This window comes from Pinus tabuliformis, chromosome 1_2 (assembly GCF_031772625.1).
Source record: "Pinus tabuliformis cultivar Carrire ecotype Pingquan chromosome 1_2, CPIR1, whole genome shotgun sequence".
Lineage (NCBI taxonomy): Eukaryota > Viridiplantae > Streptophyta > Pinopsida > Pinales > Pinaceae > Pinus > Pinus tabuliformis.
The window spans coordinates 959633190-959655130 of NC_142298.1; the positions used below are offsets into that span (position 1 = coordinate 959633190).

Here is a 21941-nt window from a genome sequence, read left to right on the forward strand (position 1 = left end):
TGACTAGTTGGATCATTCTTTTGTCTTACAAACATACTGAAGAGAATCTCAAATAGTTATTTTATCGATTCAGATTGTTCATCACGAAATGAGAGTTTCCTTTATGTTTTGCAAAGCGCATTCTTTTCATTCAACACCAGAGTTTTCTTGGTATTCATTGCCGTGTGATATTTCCTTTTGATCCTGCAAGTTGTAATCAAAGAAGTAAGAATACAATTAGAGAAGGTTCATATCATTTCTTGTGCTATGCCTCGAAGTGTATGAAACCCCAGGTTGACAAATAAAGTGTTGAAATGAGATTGCTGAACTGCAATTCCTGCACCCAACAATGCACACAACACAACAAATTTGGCTTGATTTAAAACATTTTGTTCATGATGGGATCTCATCATGTGCTCTATCTAGTATGACTGAATTCCCATAGGTGTCACTTAGACATTCACTAGTTCACCTTTGGGACAAGGGGAAAAACATACATATTTCATACTCCTTGGAAGGAATGTCATTCAATAACTTATAATTCATTCATTTGATCAAGGTAAGTTGGATTAGAATCCAAGTCCAAATAGTTTCCTTGAAATCCAATGAATATGCATCTATCTCTTATGCAAACATCATTAAAAATCCCACATGAATGAAACAAACAATCAATCCATAAGTGTGCTAGTGCATCATCGAACCTACATAGCTGAAAGCAGAAAACTTCTTCCTTGTCATAATGAATTTGGACCACAATCTTGCATGTTGCCACTTGCTCTCCTTAAGTGTATTGGCTACCCACCCTTATTGGATTGTTTGGGTCAGGGATTGTAACAATATCACCGACTCACGACCCACTCATGAAAGCTATCCCAACATATCACTTAAAAGCTCTCAAAGATCTAGCTCATGAATGAATAACAACATCTACGACCACTTATAAAATATTAAAACACATTGAATCCATGTGATTATGATAATAACATCTACGACCACTTATGACATATTAAAACACATTGGTTCCATGTGATTATGATCATGGAAAGGACGTAGAGGGTATCCCATCTTATAGTTTTACTTTTTTGGACATTTTATATGTCCCATAAGATCTCCTTTGTTATATCTCATATATGCAAATGCTATTGCATGTCTAGGTCAAAGACATTTGCTTTCAGAGTTATGGAGATGTTATTATGGGCGTTCCATACAATTTCAAACCAAGATTCATAATTCAATAAGTCATTTGTGTGTTATAGTTATTTCGTTTTTTTTTTTTACTTATGACAAATATGTGAAATTTTTTAACATAATTATGTTATTGAATTTTTTTTTTTTAACATAATTATGTTATTGAAAAATAATTTTTTAATAAAACTTTCACGATAAAAAGTTAATATATTATCAAAACAATAAAAAAATTTAAACATAAATTTCTTGAAAGAAATATAAAGACCTAAAACATTGAATCTAAATTCCAACTCCGATGGCAGGTTCTTCCAAGTCAGTTTATTATAATGTAAGTGAAACATGGTTTATGTGTAACGGTCAAATGCACCATTAGACCGACTATCACGAGCATTATTAGTTCTGGACATTACAAATCGGTTTCATTGTGTTACTTTCCGATTCGCCCAAAGACAGATCAGGATCCTCAATATTTAACGCATGCACCATGGTATGTGGCTTCACTCTCCCTCATCCGGTTACAGACCCCGACATTTCTTATTTAGGTTACGGTGTATTTTGTTGGCACAACATTAATTTGAAGCAAACCTCAATCTTAAATTTGCTCTTTTCAGAGATACTTTATTGTCAGAGTTGTCTACAAACACGGGCCTTCTTCCAAACCCTTCCTGGTTTACAGAAGAATCCTTTCTCGGGAGCGCAGTGTCGATCTTCTTTGCAAACGCACAGCCCATCCACAGCACATCCATCTCTCCATATCTCTACGCCATGCTCTCCGATCCCCAAAACTCCATCCGACCATTCGCTGGAGAAAAATCCGTGTGGATCCAACCGCTTCTTTACCTCCAAAAATTTCCCCAAATTGACTGTCCGCCTTGCAGCGCCTTGGAAGGTGTCGACTCGGTTCTTGCCCCAGTGCGGCACCCCTTCGTATTTGTGGAGAAGCATCTGCTCCATCTCTTCCATTACGTGCTCATTCCACCGCGGCCTGCCGGGCTCGCGATAGCGGAAGTACATAAATTCAACGTCCACGCTATCTTCTTTGTGGGACAAAAAATCCTCAGATTTCTTAAAATATCTCATAACAACTCCGATATAATAGTCTATCCCGCACATTAAACTGTGGTGAATGTCTCGCAGGCGCTTGATGTCGCGAATGGCTTCTGCTATCCTCGACAAAGGAATGGCGATGGACGTATGGAAAAAGAAGTTGCCGTTTACTTGCGTGTCCCACAGACAGATAGTGCTGTTACTTCTCAACTCTTTTGCCTTCCATGGGCATGAAGTGTTGCGGGGATTGCCCTGGCATCCGGAGGAAGTCTGCATGAGATGGTTGTAACCTATCACAGGGTATTTCTCGAACGTTAGCCCGTCATTGAGATATCCATTTCCCGTCTGCACACCTTGGTTTACTTGGGTTTTAGATATGTTGCAGAGCTTGCTTGCGTCTCTTGTCGCATAGATCTCTTCCTCTGCACATCACATGCACATTGTTATTTTATCTCCATTAGTAAAAGAAAAGCAGCAACAACTAGATCGAGAGAAAGGGACATACAAAGCCAATCAATAAAAGTTAACGCTACTGTAACAACAAAATTTTCCTCATATTCAATCAACTACAAACATCGCGGCCCGCGGGATATGGAGTCCTTACACCTATTCCAAAACCGAGGCAATAAGTCAATCGCTTGCCTTTATTATAGTCTAAAATGGGCATCCAATACATTTACATAGATTCCAACCTATCTCACACACATTTACATGGATTCCAGTAACACCAATCTCATGGGTTAAAGAGCAATTAAATCAATTTCTAGCATTTAATATCGAAAATAATATAAAAATGTTAACGTTCCTATTTCCAAGACGATAACTAAAAGAATCATGTAAATGTAAATTAATTTGATAATTAATAAAGTTCAGTAAATTATGAAAAATAATGTAAATATAAATGAATTAAAAAGTTAAAACTAATCCATGATCGTAAGATTTAATGTTTGTAAATTAATTTAATAATTAATAAAGATTTTAGTTAATTTAGATTTATTTTAATTTAGGATTTATTAAATGTATTTTAAGATATTTTTATTTCAAGAGATTTGAAGATTGAGAGTTAAGATAGATTTAGGCTGATTTAATTCTTTTTTTGTTAAAAAATGGAAATATAAATTAGCAGCTCATAGGTGAGCCAAGCTACACCTAGAGACTTCAAATCATAAATAAGATCAAAACTATCTCTTAGAAAATAAGAACTAAGTCTAAACTAAGACACGCACACAACCTTTAAACAATTTTTTTCCATTATTTTCAACTCATTTTAAATAGGCTACATTCCACATGAATACCATGGGTTCTCATAAACCTGGAGATCAAAACCATTGGTAACTTGACCAAGTCAAGTTTACCTTAACTACTCAACAAAAATTAATTAAAAATAATAATAACATAGAACTTTTATGTTAACATAAAGTCATTTTTATTTTATTTTGATGGAGTTCAAATGTTTATATTACTTTGCATAAATCTTTTTATTTATACATTTCTTGCATACTGGGTTCAAGAGTAAAAAATATTACAAATATAAAATGAAGAAGCAAAAAAAATAATTAAATAAATTCAGAAATAATTAAATAAGTTGAAAAAAATAATAAAAAAAAAATGAAAATAAAAAGTTGTTGTTGATATTTTCAAATATTTTTCTACCCAATTTTTACACAACTTACACATTCAATTAATGGGTCAAAATGCCCCATAACTCTAACTTATTTAAATCATCATGGAAACCCAACTTTACCCTAATGAAAAAATCTGACTTTTCACCATTACCTCCCACTCTTTCCTCGCTTTTCAGCATTACCTCCGCCTCTTTTAGCCTAGAAATAGTAATCCTGATTGTAATAAGTACCATCTAAATAGTCATCTAAAGGATCTAAGATATAATAAAGTTGTTAGGTCGATTTGTTCCGGCTTGACTTTCATTACTACAATTAATTCATTGATTACAATAGCTAATATACTCAATCCATCTGTCTATATTACCGAAGTGAGATCAATTGCTCAAATCAAAGAGCTATTGCTCCACTTGCAATTCCTCACTCATTCTTAGAATTTCTCTCTCTATATCAAGACTATTCTACGTGGTTTTATCTTTTCAGAAAGGCATATTTTCTCTCTTTTAGTGAATTCCAAATTTTCCAAAGCCTATTGGTCATTCCGTGGGTTAAATTCCTACATACCGAGGTGCTTAGTTCTTAAACAAGTCATTGCCACTTTCTTGGGCAAAGGGCCATTAATGGTAGAGCAGGTTACATCCATGCCCATAGGGTGGTTGTACCCCATAGGCCATACATAGCTATAAACACTCGTTTTCCTCGTCACATGTTGTATTGTTGTTGTGGTTGTAGTTGTTTACTCATTTAATCCTGCTCAAACAATCTAATGTATATCTATAAATTTGGTCATTTTTCGTATTGAAAGGCATGGTTCAATACCTTTTATCCTACAGTTACTTGGCCTCTTGGCCTCATAATTAGAGCTAGGTCTTGTTAGTGGCATGTTTGATCCGAGGAAAGTGGATTATTGGAGTAATTATATAGCCGATTTCTAACATCCTATGAATTAATTTTATACAAAATTTTATATTTGGAATTTGTATATTTTTTTTTACGTAGATGATCATCTCTTTTTCAATATTTAAATAATGAAAATTAAAGTGCTAAAATTATTTAGCACAATATAGTTTTATTAATCAAATTTTAAACCGAAGTAAGAGGAATTTAGTCTCTTAAATGTTAGTTTAAATAATGTTATATAACATAAACCATTAGAGATTGAATATGTATGTTCATATCTCCAAGACATTTGTAAAAACTCGATTAGATCCTTAATGGAGTTTCTCACATACTGTATTGGAGTGTGTGTCATTCAATTGGCATTGAAGTGACTAAGCATGGTAAACAAGAAGGAACATAAACCTTGAAACCAAAAAACACAACCATTTTGTGTATACTTGCATAGTGTTTAAAAACAAAGACACACATTTTACTTCTTGAGGATCAACAAGAAAGAAAAAAGCAACTCAGAAACCAAAGTACCAATACATTGCTAGTTGGTTGTTACATGTTTAGTTTACTAGAGTATATAAGCATGTTTTCATAACAAATCAAAATTACATTGATCAAAGAAGCCACAAAGGTCCATTATCAAATAAAATTACTCAATATCATACAACATGAATAGAGAACAACACTTCCAAATCCCATTATCAAAGAAAATTACTCAATATCATACAACATGAATAGAGAACTACACTCCCAAAGCCCATTATCAAAGAAAATTACTCAATATCATACAACATGAAAAGAGAACGACACTCATGAAGTGACATTCATACTTAGCCACTACTTATTTGAAGTATGCTACACAATTTTTTTTGTAAGAACAAGGTCTTAACTTTTATTGGTCTAATTGCTATTGTGTGACTAACAACTTGGTGTTTGCAATTTACACTCAATAATAGGCCATTATGAGGACAACGGTATCTGTTAGGGTCCCACCCTAACCCCCTTATTTATGTCATGGGATCACGTCATATTCAAGAGTCAATAAATCCCATATTAATATTTGTAAGTGGTTAACCCGCAATTAATGACGGGACCACAGTTAGTTGCAAATGGGCGGTAATATTAGATAGATGGTAAATGGACGGTAGTATTAGATAGATGGTATTAATAAAACCCACGGTATTGGCCTGTGGTATTGCATGTATGAGTCATATATAAAGGATAGAGACTCCCTGCGAGGAGTATCGTGTCTTGTTTTGTAATCGAGCTCTGCTCTATTGGAGGTTGCCCCCTCGAGGAGGCATGTGAACATTTCTCTCTGAGTAATAAAATCATTGCTATTCTGTGTTCTGGGTATATTTTCTTCGCATATTTTGTGTTATGGGTATCTTTTCTTCGCATATTCTATGTTCGGTATTACTTTGCAGGCTAAGAGCATAACAAGTGGTATCAGAGCACTTTCCAGGGCTCGGTGGGATCTCCAACTTTTAGCAAAATTTTTTGGCTAGAGACGTGTTCCGGCATCTTTAAACCACGGGATCTGTCGTTAAGCGCATAAACCTGCGGATTTGGGGAGGCATGCACGCAGGAAATACAAGAGGTGGTCACGTCTGTTGGACTCCCTTGTAACCCTTGTGGGTACCCCTTCGAGTAGTAGCGCATTAGACAGAACTGCGCACGGACTGTCTTCCACATACCCTCTGGGTATATAGGAAGCCCCCTAGCTCCCTTGAAACCTCGCCATAGATAAACCTTCGGCCGTCTTGTGGCTACAGTACACCGAGAACAGCACTCGGAGAGATTACTCGCCCGTACGATAGGGTAGTCGGGTTGTACGGCTAAGGGTACGGTCGATCCTCCTTAGTTAGAGTCCTGAAACATTGGGCCGAGTACTACTGTCAGACCCTTATGTATATTGCAATCTGTAGCACCGGACACTTCTCAAGACCATAGTTCCCTTTCTATCGGGGGATCACACATCACCTATTCCAGATCAGCAAGTGCAGCAGCAGTCGACATCAGTCCCGCAGCTCCATCAGATCAGCAGCAGCAGTTGTTCCACCATTCAGATCTCTCAGATCCACCAGATCGGAGTAGTTGTGAAGGGTTCCTGTCCCTAGATATAATTTTCGTAGGACTTTTGGCGGCATTGACATTCTGAGGATTTGGCGACTGCAGTATTGATTAGGAAGGAGTAAAACTCCGTTAGGAATTTTCCAAAAAAAAAAAAAAGTCAAAAAAAAAGTCTGAGATCTTCCGGGGTGCTTATTGGTGACCTAGCCCATCAGAATTAGAACGACGAGCTGAGCAAGGTGGTACCATTCAATTCTTAGTAAAAAAAATTTGAGGCGGTCCAAATTTTTCATCAGGTTGGTGTATGGTAGAAACTTGCGCTCAAGCGATGGCCAATGAAAGGATAGAAAAAATTGAAGACCATGTGAACTCCCTCCAAACTGCGGTGAAGAATATTGAACTTGAGCTTAAAGGAATAAGTCAGCAGATACATGATGCACTCCCAAAGAGCAAGGAGCCAGCCCACGAGGAGGCGTATAATGGCCATGAATACCATGACGATGAATCTAGCCACTCTCATCACGTCTGGCACACCCATCCACCACCCAGTCAGCGACCTCCCAAGTTGGATATGCATAAATTTGACGGTTCTCACACGTCCGCATGGCTAGCACAAATGGAGCAGTATTTCCAATTGAATCATATCATAGATGAGGGGACTAAGCTTATGGTGGGTACCATGTACTTGGACAATGAACGATGGAAATGGAAGGAATGGCATCAGCGTTGCAATGGACATTTTCAGAATTGGGCCCAATTTTCCAAAACTCTTCGAAGTCGCTTTGAACAGGAAGACTCTTTTTTGGGGCGTCTCACTAAGCTCTGACAGACGGGTATAGTGGAGGAATATATTACTGCTTTTGAAGCCTTAGCCTTCCGCACTAGGGGTCTCATAGATGAGTTCTACATGGAATGCTTTATCAGCGGTCTTAAAGAAGCCATCAAAGCTCAGGTTCTACTCCACCACCCTCCCACATGGACAGAGGCTTGCCAGGTAGCTCGTAAGGTGGAACGTGCATTAACAGCCCAATCCAGCTACCCCAACTTCACCGCTAAAGGACGTCCCTCAAAGGCTCCCAATACGACTCAGACACTTAAGATTCAAAAGGTGTCACCTGCGGAAATGGCCGAAAGAAGGAAGCAAGGACTATGTTACTACTGTGATGAAAAATATTCCCCGGGTCATAAATGCAAAGAGCCCAAGTTTTTTCAAATAGATGCCACTGACTATAGCTCCACCGAGGAAGATCCACCACTTGAGGAACCGGAGGCGATCGAAGAAGATAACCAAAAGGAGATTGTGTCTGATGAACCAATTATTTCGCTAAATGCATTAGCAGGAATTTCTTCTCCTCAAACTCTCAAAATCAGGGGTTTTCTTAAACATCGCCCAGTAGTAGTCTTGATTGATAGTGGAAGTACCCATAATTTCATCCATCAAAAGATCGCTGAAGCAGCACATTGTTTCGTCCGGGCAGTTTCTAACTTCCAAGTCTAGATTGCAGATGGGGGCACAATGAAATGTGAAGGTCGCTGTGAAAATGTCAAACTTCAAATGGGGGATTATCAATTGAAAACCCACATGTTTGCAATACACATGGGGGGTTGCGACATTGTCCTAGGCACGGAATGGCTCCGCACTCTTGGGTCAATCACAATGGATTTCCAAGAGTTATATATGAGTTTTAAGCAGAACAACTCCACACATACCCTCCGTGGACTACAGGCGGGAGCCCCCTCTATCATCAGCTCGCATAGGATGGAAAAATTGTTAAAAGAGGGCCATCATGGAGTGGTATCTCAATTTAATGCCATCCAGTTAGTCGACACCATGTCTCTGCCAATTCATCCTGAGATGCAACAGATTTTAGATAAACATCGGACGGTCTTTGACAAGCCTCATGAGCTTCCACCCTCGCGAGGGGAACATGATCATAGCATCACATTGGTTCCAGGGGCCCAACCCCCAAATGTTCGGCCATACAGATATCTGTTCACCCAAAAGAATGAAATAGAAAAAATCATCAAGGAATTGTTGGAAGCAGGTGTCATTCGTCCCAGCATTAGTCCTTATTCATCCCCAGTGGTCATGGTCCTCAAGAAAGATGGGGAGTGGCGAATGTGTCCCGACTTCAGGGCCCTCAATAAGTTAACAGTCAAAGATAAATTTCCCATCTCGGTGGTTGACGATTTGCTGGACGAACTCAATGGGGCTCAATTATTCACTAAGTTGGATCTTCGCTCAGGCTACCACCAAATTCGCATGAAGGAAGTCGACATTCCCAAGACGGCTTTCAGAACTCATGAAGGCCATTATGAGTTCCTGGTCATGCCATTTGGTCTCTGTAATGCCCCCTCTACTTTTCAGAGCCTTATGAATCACCTCCTCAAACCATATCTCAGAAAATTTGTCCTTGTCTTCTTCGATGACATCCTCATCTATAGTGGCACTTGGGCGGCACATCTTCAGCATGTAGATCTACTCTTGCAACTACTCCGCACGCATAAATTATTTGTCAAGATGTCTAAGTGTTCGTTTGGCATGGAAGAAGTTGAGTATTTGGGCCACATTGTGGTGCGTGAAGGTGTCAAGGTGGACCCCAAAAAGATCCAGGCAATGCAAGAATGGCCTCAACCTAAGACCTTGAAAAGCTTGAGAGGATTTTTGGGTCTCACAGGCTATTATCGTAAATTTGTCCGCAACTATGGCCGCATAGCGAAGCCCCTAACACAACTCCTAAAGAAAAATTCCTTCTTCTGGAACGAGGAAGCACAATAGGCATTTACCGCTCTCAAAACCGCCATGTGTTCCACTCCCGTCTTAGCACTACCGGACTTCACCAAATCATTTGTAATTGAATGTGATGCTTCGGGAACAGGTATTGGAGCGGTCTTAATACAGGAAGGGCGACCATTGGCCTTCACCAGCCAACAACTAAGTGGGAGGAATCTGGGCCAATCTACCTACGAGAAGGAAATGATGGCCATCTTACATGCAGTCGAGACCTGGCGACCTTACTTGTTGGGGCGACGTTTCCAAATCCACACAGATCATCACAGTCTTAAATATTTTTTGGAGCAACGCCTATCTTCCCCACAACAAAACAAATGGTTAGCCAAAATGCTGGGATATGATTATGAGATCATTTACAAGAAAGGGAAAGACAACTGTGTAGCAGATGCATTGTCGCGCGAATTTGAGGAGGAAAGTACTATGCTCGCAATTTCCCTCCCCATTCCAGACTGGATTGAAGAGGCTCGCAGGGAATGGTTTTCACATCCCGAGCTCTCCCAACTCATTTCTCAATTGCAGGTAGATCCTAATTCCAGCAAGGGCTACTCGTGGCAGAATGATATTCTTCGCTACAAGGACCGAGTCGTAATATCACCAACATCCACCCTCAAAAGTCGCATTTTGGTAGAATTGCACTCATCTCCCATTGCAGGACATTCGGGCTTTCAGAAGACGTATGCTCGTACCAGAAGATCATTTTTTTGGACCGGCATGAAACAGGACATCCTTACTTTCTCAGCAGAATGTGATGTCTGTCAACGCCACAAAGGGGAAACCGTCAACACACCAGGCACATTACAACCATTGCCCATTCCGGCGTCAATTTGGACGGAGGTCTCCATGGATTTCATTACAGGTCTTCCAAAGTCTGGGAACAAGTCAGTCATCATGGTGGTTGTGGACCGACTGTCGAAGTATGCTCATTTCTGCGCCCTACCCCAACCATTTACACCAACTTTGGTTGCTCAAACTTTCATGGATCAGATCTTCAAATTGCATGGCATGCCCACTTCTATTGTGTCCGACCGCGACCCCATCTTCACCAGTAATTTTTGGCAGGAGCTCTTCAGAATACAAGGCACTCAACTCAAACTTAGTACTTCATATCATCCACAAACAGATGGTCAAACTGAAGCCGTCAACAAATGTCTAGAAACCTACCTTAGGTGTTTCACTTCAGAAAAGCAACACCTTTGGGTACAGTGGTTACCTCTGGCGGAATGGTGGTATAACACCAACTATCATGCCACCACCAAAATGACTCCCTATGAAGCAGTCTATGGTCAACTTTCGCCTTCCCCTACTTCTTATCTCACGGGGTGCTCCAAAGTACAAGTCGTGGAACAACTCCTACAACACCGCGCAACCATGCTTGCCCATCTGCGCGAGAATCTTCATCAAGCTCAGAACCGTATGAAGCAACAAGTTGACCAACATCGCTCAGAGCGCCAATTTCAAGAAGGGGATCAGGTCTTTTTGAGGCTGCAACCATATAAGCAAACATCACTCAAAGACAAAGGTTTTCAAAAGCTCTCTCCAAAATTTTACGGACCATACCAAGTACTTCAGCGCATTGGAGAAGTGGCTTACAAGTTGGCTTTGCCACCTACAGCAAAAACCACCCAGTTTTCCATGTATCGTGCCTCAAAAAAGTGATTGGGAACAATTGCCGAGTTCAAACCAGTCTACCTGAATTGGACGAAGAAGGGTCAATCTGGCTTCAACCTGAACAGGTTCTAGACACACGTGACAAGCACCTGCGCAGCCGCATGATTAAGGAGGTCCTCGTCAAATGGAAAGACACCTCTCCGGAAGATGCAACTTGGGAACAAGCCACTATTCTTCAGCAGTTTCTGCAGCTTCAGCCTTGAGGACAAGGCTAGTCTTAAGGGGGAGGGCATGTTAGGGTCCCACCCTAACCCCCTTATTTATGTCATGGGATCACGTCATAGTCAAGAGTCAATAAAGCCCATATTAATATTTGTAAGTGGTTAACCCGCAATTAATGACGGGACCACAGTTAGTTGCAAATGGGCGGTAGTATTAGATAGATGGTAAATGGGCGGTAGTATTAGATAGATGGTATTAATAAAACCCACGGTATTGGCCCATGGCATTGCATGTATGAGTCATATATAAAGGATAGAGACTCCCTGCGAGGAGTATCGTGTCTTGTTTTGTAATCGAGCTCTGCTCTATTGGAGGTTGCCCCCTCGAAGAGGCCTGTGAACATTTCTCTCTGAGTAATAAAATCATTGCTATTCTGTGTTCTGGGTATATTTTCTTCGCATATTTTGTGTTCTGGGTATCTTTTCTTCGCATATTCTATGTTCGGTATTACTTTGCAGGTTAAGAGCATAACAGTATCTATGTGAGACTGAGAATAGGGACCAGAACATCATTTCCACATAGTGTTAGTGTTTGTGAAGTGAGTGGATATGTAAGTCCCTCATTTACAAATCATAACATATCAGAGTAGTTGAATTTTAGACCATGACACAATTTCTAGAATGTTATAGACCTAACATGGGTGAAGAAAATAAAGAGGGGTTGGGAGACCTATGAGCCATCACTTCTCATATTCGAGAAGCAAACCAACACTTGAAGAAATAGGTATAACTGTTGAACCCAAAGATGGAAAGGATGGAGAATATCAAAATATTTATCGTACTATGGTCATTTCTAGAGAAGTAATTTGTTGAATGCCCATAGTCCCTTTCCATGGTAATGGCATATTGGGACAAGCATGAATTTCAACATGTATACCTAGGAGAGAAGGTCATTTAGTTGAATAGATGACAAGAAAATAGCCTCACTCGAATAAAGACTCAACTAAAAAAAGAGTTGAAAGAGAAGGAAGAAGCATTAACAAAGCTTTAAGTATATTTCCAGGAGAACTGAGAAGCAAAACCACCTTCCATTTCCAATGCTGACGCTAACACTGTGACTAGGACAACTCTAGTAAGTTAACCTCCCTTAAGATTTTCTTAACAACATTTTGGTGAATTTGAAAAGCATGCCAAGGGCATTGACTCAAACTACTAAAATAAGTGGGATATGATAGGCAATGATAGAAAAGAGTAGAAAAGGCATCCTAATCACCATTGTAGCTGAATAAAGGGTTAAGCATGAATGCGTAGGTTTTGCACAGTTTTGATGGTAGAAATGAAAAGGACACAAATAAAAAGACTGCATTTGTGAAAGAAAAGGAAATGTAGAATTGGCCTATTCATTACTAGGAAGAGAAATAATAAATGAAGAAGGAAGTTGGAAGCCCATTACCACCTCATTCCTCTTATTGAAAATTAAAAATGGGAATTGATGAAGAAAGTGTGAAGGAACATGCTAATTCATCACTTAAAGAAAACAAGAAGTCAATTAATTGAGTAAAGAAAGAAAAGGAGACTAACGGGTCTGCATCAAACAAGGCATCCCTTGTTTGTCACTATTGCAAGAAGAGAGGCAATAAAGCTATGTGTTGGTGTTTAGAGGCATTCTCATTCTATGTGAAGGAAGGCCATTATATAACATTTTCTAAAGAAGTAAGCCACATTCAAGAAGAGGAGGAATGGCAAGAAAACACCCCAAATCCAATAATGAACTCAAAGGCACATAAGAGAGGAGCACTGCATTAGACAATCCATGTAGCAATATCAAGAATTTTTTTTGCCACCGCAATATGAGTGGACATTGAGAAGTGAATGTTGGTGACTTCATTAAGAGCTCACCCTAAGAACTACACAACCAAGAGATGAGTGTAGAAAGTGAATCCTAATAAAGATAAATACCTCACGACATCTCCAACTCAAGGAAAAGAAGATGCCCAACAAGTGATAGAAGTGCAAGAAGTCTATGTTGACATCAAAGTGATAGAAGTGCAAAAAGTCTATGTTGACATCAAAGAGGATAACATGTTGATGCCAACAACCAATGTAACCTCACTCCATTTGCTACTACAGTATTTTAAAAAAACCCTTTCATAAAAATATACTAGATACTAATGCACATAGGTCAATGTCCTTGGAGTGTTCTTGAAAACTCCATGATATCCCTGTAAGCATGCGTAGGAACTAAAAAGTTGTTTCCATGGCAGGAAGCAATTGATCCTAACAAAAAAAATGCATATCACACTTCCTTTATGGAATTGCTTCATCATGATTCACACTATTTGAGAAAATTAGCATTCAACTTCGCTTCATTGATTTCCAAGATGGACTATCTCAAAGACCGAGAGAGATGGAAATGGATGCTGAGTTAGTGAACAAAATTTTACTCATGTAAGAGTTACTAAAAAAGCTATACTTTTCCGTTTTTAAGTTTCGGCCTCTCCAAAATTATAATATTATGTCTCTCTCCATATATATAATACGCATGATGAAATCTATTGAAAAATGAGGAAGCGAAGGAAATGATTTTCTGGACAAACTATTGATTATTAAAGACTTCGTAATTTAAAAAAAAAAACACAGATGCTCTAACTAGTCCCCAAATATTTATAAATTAAAAACATATAATTTGTAAGTTTAAACTAAATTATCCAGACTAATTTCTCACCGTTTGCCCTCGTCTGTACCACAGTTTGCACTGTCAACGGTTGAAAGGTTGGGTTGGAAACTTTCCCGTTTCCTGCGACCTCAATGGGCACTCTGTCCTGGATCATGTACAAGGCTTGACGCAGAGAAGGATACCAAGATATCGACCCAAATTCTGTTGGAACTACTACACACCTACATGTAGACTCTTAGTTAGAGCATGTGACTGCATGCAAGATTCCTTTTGCATGTTGGAACTACTACACATCTACATGCGGACTTTTAGTTAGAGCATGGGATTGCATGCAAAATTCCTTTTGCATGATTTACTCCTTGATTTGCTCCTTCTTTAACTCCGCAACTGACTAGTTATCTCCGGAACTTGTTGTAGGTGTTGAGTCTTCTCATTGATCACCACTATAGTCATTACCTTGGGATCTTCACCCAGTAATGCTATATCATGAGCATTGTAACATAATTTTCGATTGAATCATTCTTTTCTTCTTTCGATTTTCTTTTAGTGCTTTTGCTCTGCAAAGCTGTGTGTTCAACCTTTACTAGCTAGATTCATCTGTGCAGGTTTTCTAACACATTTACATGGTATCAGAGCCCACAGGTTGCTAGATAAAAGGCGCATCAGTACTTTATTTTGCAAGTATTACAGCTTGGAGATCGAAGATTGACAGAAAAATGGAGTTTCCCAAAGCATCGATCCTAACACCGTACAACTATCATGAATGGAAGGATCAAATGGCTCGATACCTTTGTCATAAAGGGTTGTACAGGATTACCATGGCTACAGAAGTGGAACCCACTTCAGCCATAGAGAAATCCAAGTACCTCAACCGTATGGATGAGGCCCACGGATCCATATGCATGTGCATCTCTCCAGAGTTGCAGTTTCATCTATCTGCCTGCAATACTCCCAATGAGATTTGGAAAAAGGTTGAAGAGCTCTACGGGAAACAGGATGAGATGAAAGGACATCTGCTCGAAGTGGAGCTGCTATCATTGGATCCACGGAACTATGACAGAATTCAAGATTTCTTCACCAAATATAATGATTTATTGCTGCAACTCAAGGGTTGTGGAATTGACAAATCCAAGGAGGAGAGTCGCCAAGTTCTCTCTATTATGTCAAAGCTCGGACCGGAATACTTCGTCTTTGTGTCTACATTTCATTCAGTAAGGCTCGCAACAGGTAAATCCTACACTATGCCTTCTCTCAAAGAATTTATGGAGTCTCTTATTTTTGAGCAAGATAAACTCATTGGCATGGGGAAAATCAAACCTCCAAAAGCACATGCACTTGCTGTGCATGATGGCAGCCACAATAAAATTCACAGATCTGATTCAAATCAGAAAAATCAGCAGCAGAAAGACAAAGGAAAAGCACATTCCCATCCAAAGAAGGAAGGGTACACCAAGCCCTTCAATGACTCCTCCGGCTCGAGAAATGAGAAAGGGAAGAAAGGAAACAGATGCACCTACTGTCAAAGAGGATTCCATCCAGAATCCTCTTGCATGAAGAAACAAATTGACCAAATGGCAGAAATCCTTCAGAAGCATAACCTTGGGGACCACATCCCTCAGGGCGCCAAGAAGAAAACTGAGGATCCGCCACACGGAAAAGGTAACAATTTTCATGCTTTAGTTGCAATTAATTCTTCTCCTGATGCATGGATTATAGATTCTGGTGCATCACATCATATGGCTGCTGCAAAGGAAGTATATTCCTCTTTGGATGCATGCAAAGGACCTCCCATCCTCATGGGAGATGACTCACCTATTGAGGTCACCGGAAAAGGTAGAGTGGAACTTTTACACGGAAGCTTTGAAGATGTGCTTCATGTTCCAAAACTTTCGGTAAACCTGCTTTCAGTTTATCAGATCACTCATTCCGGCACCGGAAAGAGAGTGGAATTCACTCCAGATGCAGTGAACATATATGATCTACATAGCAATGCCAAAATTGCAACTGGTGAGGTAAACAATGGAGCCAGACTGTATACATTTTCTGAATTTATTGAATCTGAATCCTCCTTATTGCTTACACATGCTGATGATAGTAGTAGGCTTTGGCACGAGAGGTTTGGTCACTTAAATTACAGGTATATGCAGCAGCTAAGCAAGAATGAGATGGTGGAAGGCTTGCCAAATATCAGTTTCTCCAAAGGAGTTTGTGAAGGGTGTGTTCTTGGCAAACATCCCAGAGAAAAGTTTGACACCGGCAAGACTCACAGAGCATCCTCTCCTCTAGATCTGATCCATAGTGATCTCATGGGGCCTTTTCCTCATCCTTCCATCAACAAAGCAAGGTATGTGCTTACATTTATTGATGATTTCTCACGGTATACTTGGGTGTATCTTCTCAGGAACAAATCTGAAGTTTTTGAGCACTTTGAAGATTTCAAAGCACTAGTTGAGACACAGTCAGAGAGAAAGATCAAAGCCCTCCGTACAGACAATGGGGGGGAATATGTTAACACAGCACTTCATAACCTTTGCCTTCAGTCCGGCATACAGTTGCAGTACACAGTTCCATACACTCCGCAGCAGAATGGAGTTGCTGAGAGAAAGAACCGATCTCTCAAAGAGATGGCTTCCTGCATGTTGCATGCCAAGTCACTGCCTCATAAGCTTTGGGCCGAAGCACTTAATTGTGCTAACTACATCCAGAACAGATCTCCTCATAGGTCTGTCAAGGACCAGACCCCCTTTGAGGCTTGGAGCGGCACTAAACCAGAGGTCACTCACCTCCGTGTTTTCGGCTCTCGAGCATGGGCCCGGATCCCCTCTGAAAAGAGGAAAGCTCTTGATCCACAGAGCATTGAGTGCATCTTTGTTGGATACCCTGATGGTGTGAAGGGATATCGACTCTTGATTCCCTCTACGGACAAGCTCATCATTGAGCGAAGTGTCAAATTTGAGGAAAGTCTCTCGCATGCACCTCAAGCGCCGCATGCAGACACTTTTTATCTACCTCATGTTCGAGATGATGACTCAGTACATTCAGATACCGAGGAAGAGCATGCAGATGCAAAGACAGAGTCTTCAGATACAAATCTAATGCATGCAAATGATGATCCACATCCAAGCCCAAATCGGGCTTCCAGCAGTGAATCATATTCCCCTGTCATAAATCAGAGAACAAGGAGCTTACGTGAGATATATGCACAAGACCAACCAGCTGCTAGAAATGGTCTTGTGGGGGACAATTCTGATCTACAGAGGACTAGCTCAGAGTTTATTGATCCTCCTCTTGTCCTCACTGCCGCTGAACCATCGCCCTCCTGGCATTGTCATTTGGTTCAATCTTCTGATCCACAGTCTTATGCTGAGGCTACTGGGCATCCATCTTGGGAGTCCGCCATGGAGGAGGAGTATAACTCCCTCCTCGAGAACCAGACTTGGGATCTGGTCCCCCTTCCTTCAGGAAGGAAACTTGTCCGATGCAAATGGGTCTACAGGACCAAGAGTGCTGCAGATGGGCAAATCACCAGACGGAAAGCAAGGCTAGTAGCCAAAGGCTTCCAACAAGTGCATGGCATTGATTATGACGAGACCTTTGCTCCAGTAGCAAAGATGGATTCCATACGCCTTACACTTGCCATTGCGGCTGCCCAGCGGTGGGAAGTACATCAGATGGATGTGAAGAATGCCTTTCTTCACGGAGACCTATCTGAGGAGATCTACATGGAGCAACCACATGGTTTCATTCAGGATTCATCTTTGGTCTGCAGACTGAAGAAATCTCTCTACGGCCTTAAGCAAGCCCCGAGAGCTTGGTATGCGAAGATGGATTCTTTTCTCTTATCACAAAACTTTGAAAGATGTAAGTCTGATCCGAATGTTTACATGCTTAGGACACATGATTCTCTTCTTATCTTAGTTTTGTATGTAGATGATCTCCTAATCACTGGCAGCTCGGCTTCAGCCATTGCTACAGTCAAGAGGGCCTTGCATGATAGGTTCTTGATGACGGACATGGGTCCATTACACTTCTTTCTTGGTCTTGAGATTAGCCAGAATGCCACAGGCATCAAACTCTCTCAGGCTAAGTATGCACGGGATCTCCTCGAGAGATTTCGCATGACTGACTGCAAGCCAGCACCGACTCCTTTTCTGTCTGGGGTCCACCTTGAGGATGGAGGTGACACTCCATTAGTTGATAGCACTCTCTACCGACAACTAGTGGGGAGCTTATTGTACCTCACCCACTCCAGACCAGATCTCTCATATGCAGTAGGGGCAGTTTCCAGATACATGCAGGAGCCGCATGAGCTACACTGGAATGCTGCCAAGCGCATCCTCCGATATGTGCAGGGCACCATCACCTTCGGGATTCACTATGCAGCAGGCACTGCATTGAATCTCCTTGGCTTCACAGATTCTGATTGGGTGGGAGACAGCATTGATCGCAAGTCCACCTCCGGATATTCACTCAGTCTAGGATCTGGCCCTATCTGTTGGTCGAGCAAGAAGCAGGCTGCTATTGCTCTCTCTTCAGCTGAGGCTGAGTACCGAGGAGTAGTCAACATCACCATTCAGGCTCTGTGGCTACAACACTTCCTCACTGAGTTGGGCGTCCAGTTCCACCAGCCCATTGTCATCTGGTGTGACAACCAGAGCACTCTCAAATTTTGCAGGGATCCAGTACAGCGGCAGCGGACAAAGCACATAGAGATCCATATGCACTACATCAGAGACTTAGTACATGATCGGGTCATTGATTTGCAGTTCTGTCCTTCAGCAGAACAGACTGCAGACATCTTCACCAAGACATTCGTTGAGCAGAAGTTTCGCTCTTTGCGTGATCGTCTTGGAGTGAAGGACACGATTGCTTAGCAATTGTATTTTTCTTCCTCTTCTCTTTTGATTACATTGTATTTTGAGGGGGGGGTTTTCCCACGAGGTTTTCCCTCTTTCCTCCATTTTAGTACAAGTTGCATTGTATTTTGGGTGACCTTTTGCCTTAGTTGCCAGGGCCCATTTTCTATTTTTCCACATAGTGGTGTTCAGGGGGGGTGTTGGAACTACTACACACCTACATGTAGACTCTTAGTTAGAGCATGTGACTGCATGCAAGATTCCTTTTGCATGTTGGAACTACTACACATCTACATGCGGACTTTTAGTTAGAGCATGGGATTGCATGCAAAATTCCTTTTGCATGATTTACTCCTTGATTTGCTCCTTCTTTAACTCCGCAACTGACTAGTTATCTCTGGAACTTGTTGTAGGTGTTGAGTCTTCTCATTGATCACCACTATAGTCATTACCTTGGGATCTTCACCCAGTAATGCTATATCATGAGCATTGTAACATAATTTTCGATTGAATCATTCTTTTCTTCTTTCGATTTTCTTTTAGTGCTTTTGCTCTGCAAAGCTGTGTGTTCAACCTTTACTAGCTAGATTCATCTGTGCAGGTTTTCTAACACATTTACAAATTCATGGGCTTCAGCGAACTTCACGAACGATTCTTCTAGATCCGAGTCGTCTTTCAGATCCAAAGTGACGGATCGCTTGAACATTTTCTCCACCTGAAACGTCAACTGTGAGATGGCCCCCAGCACTCCCAGAGACACTCTCGCTGCCTTCAGATCCTCGTCATTGTTTGTCAAATGGAGGAGTCTTGCATATCCTTTATTCGCAGGCGCAGGAACAACGAGGCTCATGCCCACCACATATTCGTGGATTCCACCGCCCTTACCCCACAATCCACTCCCGTGGGCTGCAGTGCTAACGATGCCGGCCACTGAAATAAAATCCCAGTCGGTTGCTTGAGGAAATGCAAGACCCTTTGACGCAAGCGTATCTATAAGTACCCTCAACTCTACCCCGGCATCAACAGTCACTGTCATCGATTCCTCGTCCACCATGATACGAGAATTGTAGTCCCGACTACTGATAACAACCCCTCCATCTCCCCCTGGGCAGGCAAAACGATTGAGGGAATGAGCTCCAACACTTATAACTTTCATCTTTCTCCCTTTCTTTACTGCATCTGCAACTTCTCGGAGGAGTTCATCCTCAGTCTTGGGGAAAACGGCCTTTGCAACCTTGCAGGTAGTTTCACCCTCCCATATCCCGCGATAGTTTGTGAGTTGGAAGCCCTTGGAAACGATTTGAACAGGTGGGGGCGGACATGCAGCTGAGCAAAGATAGGCCTGCAATGAAATTATAAGAATGAATGCCCACCAATCGATCACCTTCCTGAGTTGCGCCATCGATTGACTCAAAACTATGGGGCTGCATGAACTCTGAACCTCAATTATACACCTCGAGTTGGGCAGTCAAATTCTTGACCACGCCAAGTTTGACCACGTTCGTCTGCAGACACCCACCACATAATTTACGGTGAAAATTTTTGATCACGCCAACTTTGGCCACGTGGGTTTGCCGACACCCACCAGCTTTTCCGTGGACTATGCTGGGACCCACCAGATAATTTCCGGAAGTGGAATCTATACACGTTATGTATTTTGTTTTTTCCCGTGGCACCTAAACTAATTTGGGTCGCAGTTTAATTATTACAAATTTTGGAACGACAGAAATGCAGGAGTTTACCTACTATGAGTTTTTCCAGGTATCAGAGTCTGACATATATATATATTTTGGGTGTAATTTGTTCAGAGTCAGACAGGGATTTCTTAAAATTAATTGTGAATTTTTAAAATGTATAATAGTAAGACGACTTAGTGAGAAATTAATAGCATAGTTGTATATTATATTTATATTATATTTTTTTTTATTTTTTCTAGATTTTCCATTTTTAAAAAATATAAATAAATTTGTATTTTTAAATTATAAAATTCAAATTTAAACTTTTTATAAAATGTATTAAATTTTAAACAAAAGTACTTATAAAATAAAATATAAAACACTTAAACTACATACTAGTTCTAATTTAATGTATCATACTTATACAAATCAATTTCTATATTTATAATAGAGAAAATCCTATGACACCTAAGTATTCAACATCCATAACAATATTAAAACATAAAATACTTAAATGTTTCTCTATCATATTTAACTATTCAACATCTATCACAACATTAAAACATAAAATACTTAAATTACATATTAATTTATCATACCTTAATACTCTATTCATGTAGAAAAGAATCTTTATATTTAAAATAGAACAAATTCCAGCCGTTTTTATTTTATTCGTTTAACTGTTTTTACATTATTAAATAGTTAACTAATGTAAAAATTGTTTTATTGGATTTTAGTATAAAAAAAAATTAAATTAAAGTATAATAATTAAACAACGCTATGAAAAATTCATGGCACAATTGAATATGACAATTTTTAAGTTTTAGATTTCAAAAATTTTAAAGTGTATACATCCAATTTAAGCTTTACAATTTAGATTTCAAGTTTTTTTAAGTGAATAAATAAATTTAAGTTTTGAATTTTTTTTAATATATTTATTTATATAAATTATATCAGTGTAAATTAATTTTAATTTTGGATTTACTAATTATTGATAAAGATTAAATTTCTTAAAATACAAGTGTAAATCTCGAGGAAAAATTTGCATCTCAATATATTTGATTTTTGATAGATTTGAACTTATGATGGATCTATGTTAGGTTGAGGAAAAAAACTAATAAAATATTATAGCTATAAGAAATTATTTATTTTCAGTAATTTTATATAATATATATTGTTAGATAGCTAATTCTCGAGATTAAGATTGGGTCATTTTGGGTAGTTATTGGAGTCCAAGAACACCCGAAAACTAATTCAATTGTTTCATGTATGTATTAATATGTACACATTGTACATCATTGATTGAAGA

General features: G+C 39.9%; 1 pseudogene across 1 annotated transcript; it reads right to left on the reverse strand.

The window, feature by feature from the left end:
* Positions 1-1576: 1576 nt before the first annotated feature.
* LOC149209158 (L-gulonolactone oxidase 3 pseudogene) lies at positions 1577-20358 on the reverse strand (annotated as a pseudogene). The gene is made up of 3 exons (XR_016253081.1): positions 19582-20358; positions 14149-14302; positions 1577-2636 (listed from the first exon to the last, which is right to left on the reverse strand). The product of XR_016253081.1 is annotated as an L-gulonolactone oxidase 3 pseudogene (transcript).
* Positions 20359-21941: the final 1583 nt, after the last annotated feature.